Genomic DNA, 18,213 nt, shown 5'->3' on the forward strand with positions numbered 1-18,213 from the left:
ACAAAAACTTGTTTTGTTTTGCTTTTTTAGAATAAAAATCATATTTTTAGATTAACTGAGAGACTACTGTTACTTGTCCCATCCGAGTCTGGTGTCTAGTGCAGAAGAACAGCCTAGGAACTGGAAAGTACTCATGGACCACTCAGCATAGCAGGATGAGTGCCAATGCGGGCAAAAACCTTGGCACTCAGGTTGAAGGACACTTTCTCTGGCCCCCTGGCCATTTTATTCAATTTTTTTTTATCACACACACCAAAGACTAGGTGTAGCAAACATGCATGCGAGTTTGTCAAAGCTCTCTGTTTTTGCTGTGAGTGTTTAGTGCTGGCACACGAGATTGTGTTGAGGCCTTATGTAAGAGAGGAAATGTAAATTCCATGACAAAAACAAACAAATAAACCCTGAGCCTCATAAACCGTGTCATTGGTTTAAGGATAAATGGAAAATAACATAATTTGGACCTGTCAAGGCTGGACACCGTGCCCATGTCATCATGACACCTGTGGTTCTAAGAGCAACTTGGTACACACAGTCCGAGCTGGAGGAAAGGACAAACATCACCTATGCTACGCTGCCTGGGAGAATGATAAAATGTAGTCTTTAGAGCAATGAAGAGAAAGAGAAGGAAGGCTTTTGGACTGTGGTTTTAGACACAATAAATTACATCTACTCCCTGAAGCTGGTCTGAACCTACTTGGAAGCGGGTGGGAAACAACATCTGTAGAAGCCCTCGCCGGTGCTCTGTATTTATGGAAAGAGAAACCTCCCGGTGACCTGGGAACACGCTTACCCAATTAGCAGCCTCGCCGACGGATCAAATGGAAGTGAAAACATTCACTGCCGTGACGGAGACGCATCACAATGCTCCATTCATGCTGTCGAGCCCTATGCTTTGGGGGTGAGGTGAGCTCGGGGAGGGTGAAGGGGTGTTCTTTGAGGCATGTGATGGGGAGGTGGGATAGGTGAGAGGGAGTAACGAATGCAACAAGGAACTGACTTACCTCACCGTCTTCTTTGACGTGTCAGCGGAGGCCTCATTCATGGCTTAATACTGATTCAAACACTGTTCAAAGGTGTTGTTTTTAAAAGGTTATATCCCCTGCACCTATGCCTCTGCATCCTGCTGAACTCTCCATTTTCTCCAATCCAACAAAACCACATGTTTTGTCCTGTGGGACTAGGTGCTGAGGGGGTCAGAAACCCTGAGAAACAGCACAAGAGAGGCTCTTGACAGTGCAGGACTCTGGGGAACAAAGGCTAAACATCCTTGTGGCCTGCAGAGTGTTATAGTTTTTTTTTTTTTAAGCTGTTAAAATCATGTCTGCTTCTTGTGAACTGATTTATTTTTAAGCCATGGATTCCCATAGCTCTCATGAAATTTCATACCGTTATTTATTTAAGTAAAAACAAAGTGGGGGGAAAAAAAACTCAACAAAGAAGAACATGCGGGGTATTTGTTCTGTAAATGTCAGCATCATTTTGAATTCAGTCAAGAGAGTTGAAGCAGGCGAGGTGTGATCATCAATAGAGAATATATATACTGATGTACAGTGTAACACACAGTGACTAAACAGTCTATGAGTTGATGAAAAGTGCCTGTATTCGTCTAAGTAGCTCCAACGCCACCTCTGATAGATTATGTAATCCTTAAACTGCACTGAAAGCCCTGCAGAAAAGCTCTTTTATTTTTAAAATAATTGTTTGTTTATACAGGTGCAGCTAAAGGTGCTTTAGTAAAAGGATCTTACGGTCGTGCTTGAGAACCACTGGACCCTTGTAAAAATTGAAAAATGTTACCAAGCTAAGGCCAATCCCATAAAAATTCAAAATACTTAAAAAAGGGGGGGAAATTTGAAAGTAAACCTAAAACATACAAATTCATGGATTTTCAATTAAACTAGAATTTTCCACGCGCAATAGCCAACACTGATATTCCCTTTTTTCCCTGTTCGCTTCTTCTTGCATGGAAACATCTGATGGAAATAAAACTTCATGGTGTCAGGTCAGATAGCCATAAATACAGGTTGTCAGTGCAGTGTGACCCTCACATTTAGAAGAGAGGCTGCTCTGAACTGTGGTTTGGAACAGGATATCATATGTTTAAATATCGAGCTCCTTTCTGAAAATGGGCTACTGTAAAAGAACTTCCATCGCATAGCATATCGCTTTACCTGTCAGGGCCAGTATTTCATCGCTTTGCTGCCCAGAAGCATAAAAGATATGAATGAGCACAGACATGTGGATAGACAGTGATCGCTCGCCTAGGACAGATACTCCCGCTTGTGCAAAATTAAAACACATGGATGACATTTTCAGATATTAAACCCGATGAGTTCATAGTCCTTAGCTGTTGAAAACGATATTTTGTCGGTTTCAGCAGGTGCGCATGAAAGTTTGAAGTGGCTGACGTTGCTGTTCCTGCAGAAATAGCTCAAATACGTTGAATAAAGCCACAAGCAATGGTGCGATTTTTTTATTAGGTCTGTCAGTTCACACAGACACACGGTGGGAACATTGCCCATATGCTTTTGAAGATTAAATAACATATTTTCTTGCAGGTCACGCATGTTGAGGACTGCACTGAAGCATTCAGATGCCATTCAGCCACGTCCAGTGCTGCAGACCCAGAGAGAAGAAACAACCACTGACACTGACCTTGAAGTGACCATGACTGATCTCACAGGTACAGCGTAAGAGGAAGCTGGGCGTTGTGTTCCTTTCCTCACCACATTTGCCAACCGGTTGTGAATGGGTGCCATTTTGAAAGATGCAAATATGGGTCGCCTCTGCCTGTATCAGCTGATGCAGGTCAGTGTTTTCTTTGGCCAAGCCTTAAAGGCACGACAGGAGAAAGACGTACTGAGAGTTAGAAAAGGTCACATAAACTCTAGTGGGATTACTTTACCAACACTTTCCATGGCTGAGATCCCGTGAATGAATCCATTGTGGGGTGGGTCCTTGCTTGCGGAAAGCAAACCCTGTCAGGATCCAGTTCATTAGCGCCTAGTTTACTGTTTGAAGTTAGTTATTTATCTGGTGTCTAAAGGGGAACCCCGTTCAGACATATGTAAGCACGCCCGTTTGGTGTGTATGTGTGTGCTTGTACATGTGTGTGAATTCATGCGCAGGCATGTAGTATATACTTTCACCAACGTTCAAGACTTGTAGGATCTACAGGGGATTTCCAGAGCAATTGGCTCGAGAGAAAATAAAAGTTTCCGTGGTGCAATAAAATGTATGGAGAATGAACAGGAGGTGCATTGGTCTGAAGGTGAAAAGCAGCGCTGAGAGTTTGTTAGCAGAAAAAAGGGATTTATATGTTTACATTCTGATGTTCATCAACATTGACTTGATTAATTAAAAAAAAAAGCTATTTTTATATCCCATTGTTATATTTATCAGAAGCCACTCTTAAGAATTTAATGAGGACACAACCTCATCTATTCAGCATAAAAGGGAATTCGCTTTTGCAAACATTGCTTCAAACAGCTCAGCAGCAGTAGTCCATCTTCTTGAGTTCTTCTACTGTATTCCTAACTCTCATGTGAGAGTGCCTTTGTGTGTTTTCGCTTCTCTTTTCTTTTGTGATCTGTTTGTTCTTTGGAAGGCGTCCCATTGCCTCTGGTCAGACAAAAGTGCCGCGTTGAGCAAAACCTCCACTCCACTTTTATGGTCTGTGTGGGCCGTCCTATTTGTACATGCTTAGAGCAAATTAGACCAGCAGCTGTGCATGGCCGTCCTATTCCATGTTGGCTTTTCATGATAAAAATATGCTATGGTAAACTTGCAGCTTGCGCCCAGAAATACGCATCCCATTTCTTCTGGCACTGACACCTCAGTGAGACTGGGAAATAGAGCTGGGGATAAATTGAGGGGAGTGGAAAAAGAAACATAGGGGTCCTATAGAAAAGAGGGACCACCTATGCTGATCTGTAGAAGGGAGATAAGTATTAGAAGACCAAAGAGAGGGCTGCACCTGTTGTGGGGTGACATCAGTCCTTAACATGTCAAGGTCCTTTAGTCTTTAACAAACAGCAAACCAGTGAAGCCTTCGTTTAGATATTTCAGAATAATATTTCTTTGATTAAATATAAATGAAAAGAATTATGAAAATATTACTAAGAGGATAAAACATATAAAACAAAGAACATGCAAAAATAAAAAATAACTGTCATTGTTTATATAAAATATGCAGTTAAAGAACCATTTGAATTATTGTGATTATGCATTAACCAAATTATTCAGCTACAGCGGTCCCTCGTTTATCGTGGTAGTTACGTTCTAAAAATAACCCGCGACAGGTGAAATCCACGAAGTAGCCAACTTTATTTTTTACAATTATTATAGATGTTTTAAGGCTGTAAAACGCATCACTACACACTTTATATACTTTTCTCAGACAGGCATGAACATTTTCACACTTTTCTCTCTTGTTTAAACGCTCTCGAAGTTCAAACCTTCGTAGAAAAATAAGTTCAGTATTATAGAATGAAGCCAAATGCATCCGGGGTTGCCTTTGACGGTGATTGTTGAGTTTGTTGGGGAGAAAACGTACAAACATACAGTACAGCACTGCTAGCGATCGAAGATTTATGTAAATTTGACGAGCTTGCACGAAGAAAATCCGCGAAACAGCGAGGCCGCGAAGGGTGAACTGCCTTATAGCGAGGGACCACTGTACTGTGAAGGATTATTGCCAAAGGGGAACTGTTGTTTCCATCTGCAGTAATTTATATTTGGCAGTATGGCTTTGTTCGGGGATCTCCCTTTTATTCCATGTACATAAATGAAAAGCCAAACCTCATGCAAAACCACACATGCACACACACACACACGCATGCATGCACGTGTGCGCACACACATATACTGGCTATTAGTGACAGGGGATGATTTTGATCATTGATTAAGTCAGACACAGCATGAAAAGGGGACTCTGAGGTGCGGATGGGTTGCAGTGCGGCTTGCCAAGACAGTAGCAATTATGGACAGGAGATTTGATTTTACAAAATGCAGATTGAAACCAAGGTTGTGCAGTGATTAGCACTCTCAGCTGACAGCAAGAAGGTCTTGGGTCCTCCCGTGGTTGCATGGGTTCTCCCCAAGTACTCCAGCTTCCAAAGACATGCATGACTTAGGTTAACTGGCATAGGTTTGAATTTCAGTGTCACTGGTTGTGTGTCTCTGTGTGTTAGCTCTGCAATAGACTGGCGACCTCTCTAGGGTGTACTTCGCCCTTTGCCCCATGACAGCTGGGATAGGCTCCAGCCACTTATGAACTGAATTAGCAAATGAAGATGGATGAAGAATGGCATCACTTCAGCCACCAGCTGATGTGGTCTGGCAACAAGATGATGTACTGGGATTGCCAGGAGAACTTGACTTTGTAGCCCTAATATCATAACCCTAGCCTTTCTATCAAGTATACACAACGCAGTCTAATAAGTTACTTACTACTTTTTCAGGTTTTTGAACTAATTTGCCATATTAATGTCATACAAACGTTTTTTTGTGTGTTTTTTTTTAAGAAGGAAATGATGCCGCATTGAACAGTTTGTTTTTTTTTTCAATCGCAACAGATCCATTTCCATTTCCCACTGCAGGATACGGCTGCTGATCGGATGGTATTGTTTTCCTCTCGAGACGTCTCTTTTGTGCTTAAAAGACACCAAAATAGGTTTCATTGGCTTTTGTTTGATTGTTGCAAGTTTATTCAACATTTAAAGCATATGTCGCATTAGGTTAGCACATAGCTGTATTGCATTTGGGTTCTTTTAAGTGATCCCTTATAAACTGTTAGTTTAATTTGTTTTTAAAAATTGTGATTTGAGGCTCTCTCTTTTCTGGCCTGAATGTGCCATGTGGAACACCACAGCATCCCTGCTGTCTTGCAGTCATACGTGTGAACCTGTACACACACTGTGAAATGAAGTGAACCCTTTTAATATTTAAAATAAATATAACACCCCTGCCTGATTTCCACTGATCAGTGAAGTTGCCCTTTATGTCTTGAGACAGTTGGGAAAAGTGGTAGGTAAATATAATTTCTGACAGTGTGACAGGAATAAGAAATAGTCCCCGCTCGGAATTGAGTTCTTAGGCTAATCATCTATGATTATAGCTCTGAAAGCCAAAATACACTCCATGTGAAAGAGGTTGTTTTCATCTGTATGCTGCAGCTGAACAACCGGCTGACAGTGTTACCTATTCTCCCGAGGGCTCTCACTCTCCTTCTGAATCTATTTGTCTGGCCTGCAGCAGGTCTGGTAGCCCCCAGGGACTGTCCTGGGAGACCTGGACAACATTGGCAGCAGGTAGCTTAGCGGTGTCATTTCGCTGCGGTAACCTGGACAAAAGCATCTCTTGTTGTTGCAAGCTGTTTGTGGTACTGCTTTCCCAGCCCTGTGGAAAGGAAAGGACAGCCAATGACCAATGCCAAACAAACCTGCTCCAGCTCACCTGTGCAGTGAATGTGGAACCGAATGACCCAGATCTGGATGGAAACCATTGCAAATATTTCCCAGCAAAGTCTGTGGAAGAAACATTTAACAAGGCCTCTCAGCAGGGAATTTAACTAACTGTAAATGACTTTGACTCCCTCTAGTTTGTGTCATCTGTTCCAGCGGAGTAGTAAACAGCTGCATCAAGCCATCCAGCATGAGGTTCAGTGCCGAGCAAGGTGTGGATTGAAGCATAATAAAACTTCAGTGCTCTGGACGACTGCTTGTTGATCTAATCGCGCAAATTTTATTGTAAAACAGAGGACGGAATGACACTGACAATCAGTGATTAGAAGCAGATTTGTTGTTGATGAGCAGCGAATCTGTTTATTGCCTTGTCTGTGCAGTGCTGGTGGCGAGGCAAAACCACTTTTGCCCACTACAGCTCAGTTTAGAAGCATAAGCCATGCTGCAAATATTTGGCTTGGCCACAGAGATTGAATTATATTGGCACAGAAAACCTAGAAATAAAAAACAGCAACCTTGGGAACAATTATGCAAAGTTAAATGCGGTTAAACCAAGTGCTACTGGTTTTCCATTCCATCCAAAAGGAGAGGAAAAAAGGAAAAAGCTGCTGTAGCAGAGTTTATCCACCTCAGTAAATATGGTGAAGCATTCATCATTGCCATGGCACTTGTAGTTATTGCTCATTTTTGTAGTGCTGTATAGCTTCTCTGTGTTACACACAGCTTTGAAAATGAAGAAATCTTGTAGGGAGTTCACTCATGTGAACCAAAAGCTGTGGTGACTTGATGGTCCATTTCAACCGCAGATGAAACCCCATAACAGATAGCATTTAATAAATGTTTCTTCTGTTTCCTCAAAACATTTTATGCCGTGACAACACAATCAACATTATTTGAAATAAACATGCATAAATCAACTCTGCTTGGATGATTTATGCATGTGTAAAATCATTTGTTTTACCCTTAAAGTCACTGTAATGTTGCAAAACAATCAATTCGAAGTTGAAGTTGACGTCATTCTGCAGTGAGAAATATTATTCACAAGTGGAAAACATTCAAGACAGTTGACTTCCCAAGAGTGGCTGTCAGATTCACCCCAAGGTCAAATTGTGCACTACTCAGAGGCTACGTTCACACTGCAGGCAAAAGCGCATCAAATCCGACTTTTTTGACCCTATGCGACCCATATCCGATCATGGTATGACAGTGTGAACGGCACAAATCCGATATTTTCAAATCCGACCTGGGTCACTTTCGTTTGTGGTGCTGAATCCGATACATATCCGATGTTTTAGAAAGCGACTGCTGTTTGAACGGTCGTGTCGCATTAAATCCGTCTTTTACGTCACTGACACAAGACAGACGCCAATTATCAGCGCCGGAGAAGACATCGTGAACGCTTCCTGTCCATCCAGTGTACATGTCAGTGAAACTGTTGGGAAGACAGCGTTGGAGAAACTTGAACATTTTATTTGTACTGTATAATCTGCAGATTCTGACAGAAATCTGCAACTATCCTTTGAAGCACCGCTCCTCTCTAAACAGCAATAAGGATCATTATTAGGCCAAATGTAAATAACAAAATAACTTTATAACTTAAAGCAAAATTGGGAAACGTAAAGTCCGAAACGAGTCTTTATATTAAGGGCCATCAGTCAAACAATACTGTTGCTCTGGGTCTAAACAGAGCGCGTTGTGTGTGACGTCTTCTTTTGCGCATGCGGGCCGCTTTGAGGGTTCACACTAGAGCGCGTTTGCTGTCACATTTTATTTGGAGTGTGAACGAGCAGACAAAAAAATCAGATTTGATCAAAAAATCGGAATTGAGCATTAAGACCTGCAGTGTGAACGTAGCCAGAGAAACTGCAAAATACGCAAGAGCTACATCTTAGACTCTACATATTAAATGTTAAAATTCATGACAGTACAATTAGAAAAAGACTGAACAAGTATGGTTTGTTTGGAAGCCTCTTCTCTCAAAAACAAAAACAAAACATAGCAGCCCAACTTAGGTTTGCACAAACCACAAGATGACTGGAAGAGTGTCTTTTGGCTGAAACTGGGTCTTCCAATGGGACAATGATCGCAAGCACAGCAGCAAATAAGCAACAGAATGGCTAAAAAAAGAAAAGAATCAAGGTGCTTCATTGGTTGAATTCACACTTTAACCTGACTGAAATGCTGTGGTGGGATAGAGATGTGCAAAAAAAAAAAAATCCACAGAACTAAAAGTGCATCGTAAAGAAGAGTGGGTCAAAAGTCCTCTAAAATATGACAGAATGAAATGATAATCATACAGGAAACAAATCAAGTTATTGTTGCTAAATGTAGTTTTACTACCTACACATGGGGTGTACTTAGTTTTACACACACTACTTCTGCATTTTGTCTCATGTGTTGTTGTTTATCTGAGGCTGTGTTTCCCTCATTTTCAGATCTGGGAAAGACTAAATCATTTTTATTATGTCATCATGTGTAAAATCTTAGATTTGAAAGCGTGTATTTTGTAACCATGTTACAATGCGAGTAATTGTCATCTTCTCTAATTAGTCAATGAAAGCCCACCTGCTCACACGGGAAACTGCATTGCTCTCACTCACACAAACACTAATGCTGCTAGCCAGCTACCTAGCTAACCATCACGCAGACCTTTAAGCCAGCTTTGTTTGCTCACAGCTGAGGCTCAAAAGAAAGGCAGGACCGGTGCAGAAAAGGGCCAGCTCTGACAATTTTCACACAAAGAGAGCACTGTTGGCTAACAGTGAGCGGCCTGTTTCTGGGAGGTTTGCACTGTTCCTGGGGCCCATTTCATGGAACAGTTAGCAAGGCCAAAGGCAACCCATGGACTGGGGTGATAGTTAAGGCCTTCGGGGCACAAACCTGGGTCTGGCCCTCCAGCTCTCCCCTCTGTCCCCCACCCATTTCCGAGGCTTTCACAAAGCTGACTGAGGACGCTGGGTGCTGCAGGTGTCCTCTCATAAAGGCCCACATCACATGGGCTGGTGGACTGACTGACTGAGTTGGCACGTTTGGGCTTTTTCACTTCACCACAGGTGTTTGAAAAGCCACAATAATAATGAGGTTTCTCACAGTCAGCATTTAACTAGTTACTACTTATTAGACATAATCTTGATGTTTTTGGATCTCTATTGTGTCATTTTATGTGGAATACCATCTGTTTAAAGCAGTTACTTATCAGTCCATCTAATGTTTTACAGGTTAAAGCAAAACAGGCAAAGAGTGGCTGGCACTATACATCACTCCGAGCTGGGCTGAGGACACAACGTTAATTTCTTTCTACCTTCCAAACACAGTATCGGTGTTGGAGAGGATGCTTCCTCCAGCTGCGACTGTAATTGGAGCAGCTACCAAAAGAAACACTCCCTGCCTTTATTTGATTAAGCTGTAATGTGATTGAGAGCCCAGATATATAGCTTTCATGGTGAGGAGGGGAAAGAGGAAGGAAACACGCGAGGAAAGACGTGAGTAAAAGAGATTAATATCCAGGCTTCTCTCCTCCTGACCACAGAGTGGGCATAAAGAGCTCGGCGCCTCATTGATGTCAACCCTAGCTGTTCCTGTCCTGTAGTTTTCAGTTTGGTTTGGACAGAACAGGCGGCCTGGCCTACAGGAGTTGGGAGGACAGGGCACAGGCTTTCCCACATCACTCAAGGGCCTCTGATAGGCGGTCACAGGGGCCGATAATGACAGGGGGAGAGATTTAGTATTAAAGTCTCCTCTGCTGCCTCCTCTGCTTCTTTCTGACGTCAGAATGTTAAATACGGGGATGAGAGCATGGCATGGCCTATGGGGAAGGGAGTTAGACCTGTCTTAAGTATAGAGCTTTGTGTGAGAGAAGCCTGGCTGGGTTGCCTTGGGCTGTTACTAAGGACTCATGATGTACACAGCTAGGGGGAATTTGCGATCACAGTCAATCATTAAAAGGATTTGCATTTGCCATAAATATGAAGTCAGTCAACGTAAATGGTGATAAGTTTCAAGGAAACTTCTTATTCGCATAGTAACTAATTCAAAGTGGTTTGAATATACTGGGTCTGCTCTGGGTTAGAAATACAATCACACAGGCCAAGACTACCAGTAAATTATTCTCCATAGTCTTTAGTTGTTCGGAAGTCCTGGCTTGCAGCCTTTTCAGTTTTTCAACCACTATACCACATACAATGCTGAGGGTTTTCCCTGTGCTATTTGTAGAACGTTATAATATTTGAGTTTATGACTAATGAACTTGGAAAGCCTGAGAAAGGAAAACTAGATGGCTGGAGGGTTGTTTTCAAAAATGTCATATACTCACAAGTAAAAGACCTCATTGTCTTTGCCAGGTTGCAACTGAACCGTACAACCGAGACCCAAAGCGGCTCAGCAACATAAAAGCAGCCGAATGCTGCACCTGCATCCACAGATCATCACACTATTGTGGCATTTAAAGAAAAGGCCTCAGTCGAACACGCCCCCCTGACCTTCTCCAGCTAACATAAACTAATTAGGGTGACTCTGAAAGGAATGGCCTACCATTGGATTAATCAGCGTCCACAGATCTAGACCAGGCAATCCTGCTCTGGCCTGTTCTCTCCTGAGACCCTCATTATCTCACGTTTTCAAAGGAGCACCGTGGCATATGGAAAGGGCTGACGGGGTGGAGAAATGGAGGAGGTGGTGGTGCAGGAAGGGGCTTCCCCGGGTCCTCTCTTCTCACATTGGACTCAGAAAGGAAATGTCAAGCGTGAAGCTCCAAGAGTGGTCAGTACTGTTCAGTCCAGCGGGCAGCACAGAGGGGGCCTTTGTCCACCATCACTTAGCGCCAATTACAGCCCGTCAAAATAGTTTTTCTACTGTGGGGCGACGTGTTAATGGGCCCGGCGTTGGGTGTGAGGAGCGACCTTGTCCACACACACCAACCAGGGGTCAGGGGTTAATAGGGCCCTCTGATGTGGCGGATGAGATTTTGGCAACCTTTTGCTAGCAAGGGAATGCCAGGACAAAGCATGTAGAATGTGATACAATTAGGCGGACAGCTAGCCATCCTGAATAGAGTTGCTTCGTAGAAGTGGGGTGGCTGCGTAAGCTGGGAGCAGATGGGCAGTCGTACGCTAGCCAAACAGGTGTCTTGGAAGGTCAGAACCCCTCTGAAATGCGTAAGAGGAGCCAGGTGAGGACACAAACAGCAGCCAAACTCGGCACTTTTTTTGAAGCGAGCAGCAATTAAAAATCCTGTTGAACAAATGACTGCTCTTCTGGACACAAAGAAAGTCCCTTTGTACTTGTGAAAAGGTCAGAGACCATTCCGCCAAATTTCCCATCCCAGTCCTGAACCAGTAGCTTGGCCCAAACAGCAGCAAAGCTCTGAAAGTGTCTGCTCTACAATATGAGAAAGTGAACTTGGCACGATTGGCGTCTGACCTATACTGTGTTTCCTGAGTTTAAGCAATCAGCGACTATCTGATGCTAGATAAAAAAAAATGTGCTGGCAAAATTAAATGTTCATAACACTGAATTGCTCTACGTGTGTTTGGTCTGGGCCTGTGTGCACAAAGCCAGGCCTCCATTTACACCATAAGTGTGGGAACCACACAAATGCTGAACTACCCATGGGCCCTGAGAAGGCTCACGACACTCTGCCAGGGAGAGCTGGAGATTTTTTGTTGAAAAAACTACTCTACGCACACTGAGCAAATCCAACCACATGCAAGCCTGTGGGAACTAGCGGATGACATCCATCCGCATATAAGCACTCTCAAAATACTTTTTGGACTTATTTGTGTACAGTTCATTCCCCCTTACCCAATCCTCTTGGAAATGGCAGTGGTAATCTGGCCCCCAGCTTCATCTAGTTAATGTTGAAATAAAAGAGGTGATTGAACTTAGCCTCCAAATTGGATTTGTTTAATCTGCATCAAGTTTGAACATCCTGTGTAAACATAAGCGTGTGCAGATGCCGGAAGCGCCACGGCTGGAAACGTAAATGCCTATGGTTGACTTTGGCAGAGAATCAGAAGAGCAGAAGGGGGAAAGGGGCCCGAACAGAGGCTAGAGAACTTCCATTGTTACGAGAGGGTCATGAGTAGATCGAAATTGTATAGATTGATTATGCGGGACATGGTGGCAAGGATTAATAGAAGGCTGCAGAATAGCAATAGCCTGCAAAGTACAGACTTGCTTATTTATTACTGTCATTAAATAAGATATTTCCAGTAAGCCCTACACACTCAGAACCTCTGGGAACAGAATCTGCAACCTCTCATCATAACCTTTACACCAAATTCTACTTGGCCAAATGATGTGGAAGCAAAATTGAATAAACACAAACATCATTAAGAGTTCATGTGTTCCAGTTAAACAGCCCTTTGGTTAGACTCTCATTTCCTTAATGGCTTTGCAGCTGTATTTCACTCTTGTGTTAAGTCACAAATCATTGGCAACCAACATGGTTTCTTTTGCCTTGTTTTCATCAGAGATAAGTAAGAATATGACTTAGCCTTGATAGGATTTATTTGCCTTACAGCGAAGGCTGCACCCCTTCAAGACCAAGTCATTAAAGCGTGTGTTTTGGGGAAGGGAGGAGAAGTGAAGGTCACAAGAGGTTAATTCCAATCGCAGTGCCTCTGTGAAGCAGCATGACAGCATGTCTCCTCTGCTCAAAGATTGGATGAGTTCTTCGCTATCAGGCTGGCTCATACACAGATTGTGCAAGATTCAGCGTCTTTTGCTCATAGACGCACTTTTTTCCTCTTCCTATAACAAACACTATAAAGTAGAAATTGTGCTTATAAATTAAAGAAGTTTGTGTGTGTAAAGATTTGTGTTTTTTGACAAAGTCTATTTCAGCATCCCAATTTTGTTTTGAGAGGTTTTTATGTGATCTATCATATCTGATGTCTTGAAAGATTTGATATGTGATTGTGCTGCCCTCGTTCTTGCTCTTGTCTTTTGTTGTTTTCATTAGCATAAGCTGCCTCTTTATGACTTATCGGGGTATACACCTTGATCTCGAGGAAAGGAAAGACAACAAAAGGGACAAATGAAAGAAAGAGATGGAGACAAAAGAGTGTCTACAAAGCGGTGAAGACATAACAGCACAGAAAGAAAGTATTTGAAAAAGCGAGAAAGAATGCTGGACAGACGAAAAAATAAGAATGAAAGGAAGAAAAAAGAAAACAAAGACAAGCGAAAAAAAGAGCGAGATGTGGGCCATTCATAAGCAGACTTCTCCAAGGGATCTCAGGCCAGCACACCTGCTACTATTCACTTCAGAGGAAATAGACACTCTGTGGAAGAGAGGCTCTTGGCCTCGGGACAAAACCGCTGCAGCGCCAAATTAGAAACAGGAAGGACTGCGGGTAAGGCTCAGATTAAAAACGCACTCCCCACATGGACTCAATATACTGCAGCCCTGATCCCGCTCTGGAAACCCAAAACCCAACAGCACTATTTTATGTCCCAGTCAACAGAACGCCCGCTGTTTGCACAGTGACAGTATGGAGATTTAGTCCAATGTCAACCCTTGAATGTTGGTAAACTCTGGCCTTCTAAATGCTGCCCATTCTAATGAGGAAAAGAAGTTTCTAAGTATGCTTACGGTATACTCAGCATGGTAATAGAGTATCGATCCCTCATGTCACGGCTGTGGATAGTGCATCACAACTGCATTGTCACCAAGACTCCTTCCTTCAACACTTTTCATGGTGCACTTTATGTTTTTAACATCATGGGGAAATAACCAGACGCCAAAGAAAAATGGAGGTGACCTCCTTTTCTCTTACACTCGCTTCTTTCTGGTCAGTACCATCTGTCAGCATCAGAGCCAGGCGATGTGATGCATATGAACACACCAAAAGGGAGGACACGGCACTCAGTTTCCCACAGACGAACATTAGAATAGCTAATGTTGTCAACAGGCAGCTAGCAAGAACTAATGATCCAGAACACACTCTATAAAGGAGTGAAACTAGCAAGAGGTCTGGGAATGTACCCGAAAAGGAAATGAATATTGATATATGCCTGCTGCCTTCCTCTTGCAACCCTTGACCTCAAACGGGTTTCTCCACTGCTTACGGGAGCTGTAAGGCATTTCCTGCCCATTCACATACGTACACATTCAATCTGAGGGAGAAAAGAGCAAAAAAAAACTTCTTTCAGCCCAGGAAAAAGGAAAAAAGTATTCACTCATTCTCATACAATATTTCCATTTACTCATAGGCCTGTCCAAGTAGTGTGTTCCCCTCAATCTATCATTTTCACTGTGGTCACCGATGGTAGAAAAGCCTACTGTAATTATTCCTACAGATATTGAGGACATCTAGAGGTTGTTTCTCCTCACTGGAAAACAGAACTACTCGAGCTCAGTAAGTATTCACAGAAGGCTGTAGTGAATACACAAGGAGGATGCAAGGAGGCAACCAAATGACATATTTGTATCGTAGAAGAAAAAAAAAAGAGAGCGAGAGAAAGCAAATGGGAAAAATATCACAATAATCCAGCTTTGGGACTGAATCCATGTTCCGACTGTTCTCTTCCTCCCCTGCCTGTTTGATGTGCCGTTCTCTTCCAAAAGCTTTTGCCTCATGGAGGAGGTCATCAGGAAAGCTATGAAGGGCCACATTCACCACAGGTCCTCTGACTGATGTCTGAGCCAGGCATGCTGATGGATGTACACACATAAACACACATGCGTACATACGCACATTGCACCAGATGTGGAGAGCGCGACTCCAAGAGGAAAACCTGCCATGACATCACCCAGAGGAGTGCAGGTGCAGGGCTGGGACAGGAAGTGAGTCACAGGAAGCTTGGTGAGGCAGAGTTTGCCATGCCAGTGACGGGCTGTGGGAGAGCAGGGCAAAGGACTGTGAGTTACACCTCGCCCTTGAACTGTCCAGGGCCCACAGCTTGCTGACATGCTGTTTACATGAACGGGCATCTCTTCCCCTCCCTCTACAATCGCATTAATCAAGATACTTTCAAAATAAATGGTATAATTTTTTTCCCTATCTACCGCTGTGCTGGTAGTGCATTTGTCAGGTCTGTGTTAAGGATGTTCATCTGACCAGCAGAGTGTCATTTTGAATAAGAATGCTGTTTTTATGGTTGATATAATTAATATACCACGCATGCACAGTGCTCACAATCATAAGAGCCTCCCTGAGCATTTTCTAACGTGCATCATTCCAGCAAAGATATGAGTGTCAGATGTAGCGTATGGACAGACAGATGGGTGGATGGAGGAAATGGTGTGTGTGTGTGTGTCCCTGACAATAGCAGCACAGTGGTTTATACAAAGCTTATTACTCTAATGAGAAAAGTGTGGGGGAATTGGTTTGTCCCATACCACCCAGCAAAGGAGAGTCTGTTTCCCCCGGTGCACTGCATCTGGAAGCAGCCTCCTGGTAATCTGCTCTGAGTACAAAAAGTTCAGCACCAGCGTGTTTTCAAAGACCACCAAGTGAGGCCCTGAGCTCCTTAACAGGTCACCTCTTATTGCAGCGGGTCAACTTGTTGCTCAGTGGACTGGGTTCCAGGCCCAGAAGTCCTCAAGGTGCTGCATCGAAACCCTAAAACCCCAAGGTTTGTGTTGTTAGGATTTTGTGGTCCTGAAATGTGAAGACATGTACTAAAGATTTCAACCTTATATAGCTCCAAAAGAGAAACGGTTGGTGTTTAAAGGCAGACGATGGCCAAACTGTCAGCTGGGTTTTTTTCTTTTTAGTGTGCTTTCTGTTATGTTCTGTTTAATGCTGTAGATGTTTGCCATTATTCGCTGTGTGTTATGGGCTTTCATCCACTTTTCTGCTTTCGGACAAGACAGTTAAGTTCGGAGTTTTAAATTCATTGCCAGCTCTGAACGTGAACCTCACTGGTTTGAAGTCGTGTGCGTGGTTATGGATGAGATTTATTGTATCTGAGATTGACATTTATTTTACGGACATGCTGGGGGATGTCATGTATCTCCCCTTTGATTGATCTCTTCACTTCCTGTTACAAAGATGGAGGCTGCTCTCGGTAGCCGCACAGCCGCTTTCAAGCTCGGCGTGCAGGCGACGCCCTTCGGCAAGGTTCCAGGATCAGCCGGGTTTACCCTTTAGCCCAAACCTAACTGTAACCATCAGAGGAATAAGCACAGCTCTGACCTTAGATCAGTGTCTGGAGGCAAATCCATCCTTGAGCCTGTTAGCTCATATGTCTCCCATATGGAACTTCTTCCTGTATCCTCTGTGGAGATGTGCCCACAAAGTGAAAGGTACACATCTTGAACTCCATTCCTGTTTGATTACAGTTTTATAAAAGAACAGCCCTAAATGTCAGGAAAATGAACAATGTCATCAATAACTGCGACCGCTTCTCACTGTATTAAATATCAGTTAAAAGCAGAGATAGAGAGCACGATATTCGCTGAAAGAAAAGCAATTCTGATGTTATGAGGTCATTTTTTTCTGATGCTGAACCCCATCATCACACGATAAAAGGTTTTGTTATTTCAGTAAGTATGTTCTCCAGAGTATCATAATAGTATACAGTGCAGACTTCTAACTCTACTTTAGCTTAGCATAAAATTATTCTGCTGTGAGAATTGGGCGATATAATGGTCTACTCCACTGAGTCCTTGCCAAAGATAATGATTTCAGCATGTCACTCAAGGCCAGCTCCACTGTAATTGCATGGATGATTAGCTCTTACAGTAATGGTAGTAGCAGCACATGGTTAGGAGCAAGCAAGCAAGTAGTTTTGAGTGAGGTTCATTCATATTGCATGACTTTTAAAACGTGAAGGACCCGTATTTAAAGCAAAAGTAGTGGCTCATGTTGGCAGATAATCTCTAATTTACATGCGGATATAGAAAATGCATGTATGTAAAAGCAGCATCATCCGTGCAGTCGCTCTGGAAAAGTCATTTCCATATTTGCTCTGCTCCTGAATCTGTGGACGGCCATCCGTTTGATGTGTTCAGAGCTGCTGCACAGATGCCAAAGTCTTCGCTATGCTGGACGTCATTTCACTGGCTGTTCTCGGAACACAGAAAAAACACCATGTGCACCACCTCTAAAATTAGTGTGCGCAGCACATGAAGAAGAAAAGATCCAAACTTAGAAAAGACTCTGAAGTGGCCGCTGTCTCTCTTCACTTCTCTAAATTTTTGCGTCCCACCTTGGCGCGGAGCCAGTCGAGATCTCATGAGCCCTCTGTTTCATCAAAGATACACGGCACACCGCATACTTTCCAATTCTGGGCCAGACAGAAATCTGGAAAACTGATTTTATAGCCCTTACAATTTTGGTTGTTTGGAGTTGCAGATAGTTTTGGTTTGGTTTGCTGAGCACCAAACAAAATGAATGATCCCTGCCATGCAAGTAGGTTCCAGCTCCCAGTTTTATGCTCATCAGTTGTGCGGCTGCTCTGTTGTGTGTTTGTGCATAAACAAAGTCTGCAAAGGACACCTTAAACTGATTTGCCAGATGTTCATGGAGAAGGAAAAGGGAAAATCTGTTCTCTGAGAGTGACTTCGCAGAGGTCTGTGTAGCAGGTGAAGAGAATTCTGCCAAAATCACATATTTCACAGTTGTGCTTTTTATAACTTAATCATGAAATTCGCAGTCACACACAGACCCAAATTTTAGCTCATTATCAGCACGATCACACAAACAAATGGATGGATCTTGAATGTGCATCAATAAAATACAAAAATGGATTCTGAAACACAAACTCGTACTTGGTTGCAACCAGTGGCTGACCACACTTG

General features: G+C 43.0%; 1 long non-coding RNA gene across 1 annotated transcript in view; it reads left to right on the top strand.

Moving 5' to 3' along the window:
* LOC120724973 overlaps positions 1–17,599 on the top strand; it is a 20,918-nt gene extending 3,319 nt beyond the window's left edge. Inside the window, exons 2-3 of the long non-coding RNA XR_005694026.1 lie at positions 2,559–2,683; positions 9,683–17,599. This is a non-coding gene — a long non-coding RNA (uncharacterized LOC120724973). The remainder of the gene's footprint in view (positions 1–2,558; positions 2,684–9,682) is intronic.
* Positions 17,600–18,213: the final 614 nt, after the last annotated feature.

The sequence above is a fragment of the Simochromis diagramma genome, unplaced genomic scaffold (assembly GCF_900408965.1).
Source record: "Simochromis diagramma unplaced genomic scaffold, fSimDia1.1 OVJJ01000802.1, whole genome shotgun sequence".
Taxonomy (NCBI): domain Eukaryota; kingdom Metazoa; phylum Chordata; class Actinopteri; order Cichliformes; family Cichlidae; genus Simochromis; species Simochromis diagramma.